Source organism: Perognathus longimembris, chromosome 20 (assembly GCF_023159225.1).
Source record: "Perognathus longimembris pacificus isolate PPM17 chromosome 20, ASM2315922v1, whole genome shotgun sequence".
Taxonomy (NCBI): Eukaryota; Metazoa; Chordata; class Mammalia; order Rodentia; family Heteromyidae; genus Perognathus; species Perognathus longimembris.
In genome coordinates this window covers 40,059,636-40,064,210 of record NC_063180.1, presented here as the reverse complement: position 1 = coordinate 40,064,210, position 4,575 = coordinate 40,059,636, and the positions used below count along the sequence as shown (strand labels likewise).

The 4,575-nt window shown below is 60.8% G+C and overlaps 1 non-coding gene across 1 annotated transcript; it reads right to left on the bottom strand.

The window, feature by feature from the left end:
• Positions 1 to 2,100: 2,100 nt before the first annotated feature.
• LOC125339183 lies at positions 2,101 to 2,195 on the bottom strand. The gene has a single exon (XR_007208470.1). It is a non-coding gene; the product is annotated as a small nucleolar RNA SNORD116 (small nucleolar RNA).
• Positions 2,196 to 4,575: the final 2,380 nt, after the last annotated feature.

The following is a 4,575-nucleotide window of genomic DNA, read 5'->3' as shown; positions in this document are numbered from 1 at the left end:
ACCAGGGCACACGCCGCGCTGCCCTGTGGACCGGGGACTTCCGCCAAATCAAGCCCTGTGGCGTGGACACAAAGCAGATGCCAATATGAGAGAAGTTCGGGGGCCCACAGTGACCATCTTCTACTTCACCTGCACGTCTGTCTGACATTCTAAAGGGCTTTGCGTCTTTCCTCTTCCCATGCCGTCAGGCTCCCTCTGAGAGTGGGGCCTGGCTAGGCCCCACTGCGCACACCAGAGAGGGGCCGGGTGCATGAGTGTGTGTGATTTGCAGGGCGGCAAGCTCTCTCTTCTAGCCAAGTCACAAACATCGGCTGCAATCCCACATCTGCACACCACCTTCACACCAAGTGCAAACCTTCCACAACAGGACACCTGGCAGCGCCTACGCTCAGGGAAAGGAAACAAGGGTCCGCTGGCCGGCCTCTCTTTCCTCTCAAGTCACCCCCGGCTGGCTGACGGCTCCTCCCTGGCTTCCCAGAAGCAAGCAGGACGAACCCTAGCATGGCTCGTCCTCAGCAATCTCCCCCCCAACTGAAACCCCGGTGGACAGGACAACCTGAAACAGCCAAAGGAAGAGCTTCCACCACGGGCGACACAGCCCACACGCTGGCAGCCCTCTAAGAAGCATGACCTTCCTTTAGGACCACGCTTCCTTGTATGTTCTTGAGAGAACTCACACTGGCGTGTGGAAGCGCACCCCTTCAGGCCTTGTGTGTTGAGCAAGCCAATGGGGAACCCAAGCCTACCTGTCCCCAGGAAAGAACACAGCTCTGTGGTCCTGCCTCTCGCCCGCTTGGGGCCTCGATGCACACCACAAGGTCAATCACACGCATGTATTCACTGCCTGCACACCAGGCAGGCGCTCAGGCCAGGAAGGAATTGGGCCCCACCGGGCAATGCGTCTGCATCCCAACTCCTCCCACAGCCCCTCCACTCCTCTGGCCACACAGATTCCTGTGAGCAGCTCCCTACCACCCGGGACTCACTAGACACCGCTTCAGGAAAGGGGGAGCCTAGGCCGGGGGACTCTCCTGACCTACCCAGCACACTAGCTCAACAGGGACTGACCAGGGACGGACCTAACCCACCACGAGTGCCACCAACTGCATCCCACTGGCACTCTCCAAGTACCAAGCGACTGACCGTTCACGCTGGCCTCCCCCAAAGCGCGCCTGGCTTCTCACGGGGGACACGGGGACAGCGAACTGGCAAAGAAGGGAAGCACAATCATCAGGAACACAAGTCCGGCCTTCACAGGACTCGCACCCTGGCCAGGAGACAACCAAGGACGCCCCTGAGGATGCAAGGCCCTCAAACAGCTGCTAAGCCAATGCCCTCGCAGACGCCAGGGGGGACCACCTGCTTAGGAAAGTCAACACGCTGACTCCCTGGGAGGAGTCCCTGGTCTACTCAAAAACCCGGTCCTGCCAGGCACCACACCACCCGCAAGGAGGACCGCCTCTGGCTCCTCTCCAACTGCGTACAAATGGGAGATCATCTCTGGGCCTTGGAGTGAGCTCCGTCCCTGTGTTTCCTGCTGGGGTGAGGGCAGGTCACCACACACCCCTCCCACGTGGACGGGCACAAGTCAGCAGGGTGGCGCCTTGTCAAGCCGCAGTGCACACGCACTCCGTGGAGCCGGGGTGCTCCAACTCCCTGCCAACCTTTCCTGTCCCCTCCTATGCAGCACTACCCGCAACTCGGAGCCACGCAACGCTATTGCATAGATCTCTATCGCCCTACCAGAGGAAATGGGCCATTTCCCACAGTCAGGCCTGGCTCATGCCCCCGAGACCCTGAAGCTCACCTGCCACGTCCCCTGCATGCGTGAGCATCTCCTAGGCCCAACTGCACACCACGTTCCAGCTTCACTGCAATCACCTCATGCGTCTCTACTCCGCCACCCCACACAAGGGATACCCCGGACCCATCAGCCATACCCTGGACCGCTCGTGTGTGCCACACTAAGAAGGAAAGGGTCCCAGGGCCCACCCCCATGGCTGCGTGCCTGTCCAGAGCTGCCGCCCTAGCTGGTGTAGGAATGGGAGTGAAGAAAAGACCTTCCTGGGCCCTACACTAGCTGGGTCACGCGAACGTGCCGGACCTCAGTCACCGATGAGCGAGACGGGAGTGAGTTTTCACTCATTTTGTTCAGCTTTTCCAAGGAATGTTTTTTGGGGAATCATCATCGATCCAAGCACACGGGCTCCACCACCGGGCAATAGACAGCCTCGGGCTCGGCCGCCCTGCGTGGCACAAGACATTGCCGCAGGGACGCTCGGCTGCTCCCGGGGCCCTGCGATTTGCTAGGACTCGGCAGGACTGCCGCCAGACAGCCTGGAGGCTCCTCCAGTCCACGCCAACCCCGTCGTTTGCGCAGGGAAACCCTCGCTTACCTCTCCGGGGCACACAGCGGCCTGGGCGGTATCCGGGAGTGACCACGGCCTGCAGACCGGCCTCCATCGCCGATCCTCCACCAGGGCACACGCCGCGCTGCCCTGTGGACCGGGGACTTCCGCCAAATCAAGCCCTGTGGCGTGGACACAAAGCAGATGCCAATATGAGAGAAGTTCGGGGGCCCACAGTGACCATCTTCTACTTCACCTGCACGTCTGTCTGACATTCTAAAGGGCTTTGCGTCTTTCCTCTTCCCATGCCGTCAGGCTCCCTCTGAGAGTGGGGCCTGGCTAGGCCCCACTGCGCACACCAGAGAGGGGCCGGGTGCATGAGTGTGTGTGATTTGCAGGGCGGCAAGCTCTCTCTTCTAGCCAAGTCACAAACATCGGCTGCAATCCCACATCTGCACACCACCTTCACACCAAGTGCAAACCTTCCACAACAGGACACCTGGCAGCGCCTACGCTCAGGGAAAGGAAACAAGGGTCCGCTGGCCGGCCTCTCTTTCCTCTCAAGTCACCCCCGGCTGGCTGACGGCTCCTCCCTGGCTTCCCAGAAGCAAGCAGGACGAACCCTAGCATGGCTCGTCCTCAGCAATCTCCCCCCCAACTGAAACCCCGGTGGACAGGACAACCTGAAACAGCCAAAGGAAGAGCTTCCACCACGGGCGACACAGCCCACACGCTGGCAGCCCTCTAAGAAGCATGACCTTCCTTTAGGACCACGCTTCCTTGTATGTTCTTGAGAGAACTCACACTGGCGTGTGGAAGCGCACCCCTTCAGGCCTTGTGTGTTGAGCAAGCCAATGGGGAACCCAAGCCTACCTGTCCCCAGGAAAGAACACAGCTCTGTGGTCCTGCCTCTCGCCCGCTTGGGGCCTCGATGCACACCACAAGGTCAATCACACGCATGTATTCACTGCCTGCACACCAGGCAGGCGCTCAGGCCAGGAAGGAATTGGGCCCCACCGGGCAATGCGTCTGCATCCCAACTCCTCCCACAGCCCCTCCACTCCTCTGGCCACACAGATTCCTGTGAGCAGCTCCCTACCACCCGGGACTCACTAGACACCGCTTCAGGAAAGGGGGAGCCTAGGCCGGGGGACTCTCCTGACCTACCCAGCACACTAGCTCAACAGGGACTGACCAGGGACGGACCTAACCCACCACGAGTGCCACCAACTGCATCCCACTGGCACTCTCCAAGTACCAAGCGACTGACCGTTCACGCTGGCCTCCCCCAAAGCGCGCCTGGCTTCTCACGGGGGACACGGGGACAGCGAACTGGCAAAGAAGGGAAGCACAATCATCAGGAACACAAGTCCGGCCTTCACAGGACTCGCACCCTGGCCAGGAGACAACCAAGGACGCCCCTGAGGATGCAAGGCCCTCAAACAGCTGCTAAGCCAATGCCCTCGCAGACGCCAGGGGGGACCACCTGCTTAGGAAAGTCAACACGCTGACTCCCTGGGAGGAGTCCCTGGTCTACTCAAAAACCCGGTCCTGCCAGGCACCACACCACCCGCAAGGAGGACCGCCTCTGGCTCCTCTCCAACTGCGTACAAATGGGAGATCATCTCTGGGCCTTGGAGTGAGCTCCGTCCCTGTGTTTCCTGCTGGGGTGAGGGCAGGTCACCACACACCCCTCCCACGTGGACGGGCACAAGTCAGCAGGGTGGCGCCTTGTCAAGCCGCAGTGCACACGCACTCCGTGGAGCCGGGGTGCTCCAACTCCCTGCCAACCTTTCCTGTCCCCTCCTATGCAGCACTACCCGCAACTCGGAGCCACGCAACGCTATTGCATAGATCTCTATCGCCCTACCAGAGGAAATGGGCCATTTCCCACAGTCAGGCCTGGCTCATGCCCCCGAGACCCTGAAGCTCACCTGCCACGTCCCCTGCATGCGTGAGCATCTCCTAGGCCCAACTGCACACCACGTTCCAGCTTCACTGCAATCACCTCATGCGTCTCTACTCCGCCACCCCACACAAGGGATACCCCGGACCCATCAGCCATACCCTGGACCGCTCGTGTGTGCCACACTAAGAAGGAAAGGGTCCCAGGGCCCACCCCCATGGCTGCGTGCCTGTCCAGAGCTGCCGCCCTAGCTGGTGTAGGAATGGGAGTGAAGAAAAGACCTTCCTGGGCCCTACACTAGCTGGGTCACGCGAACGTGCC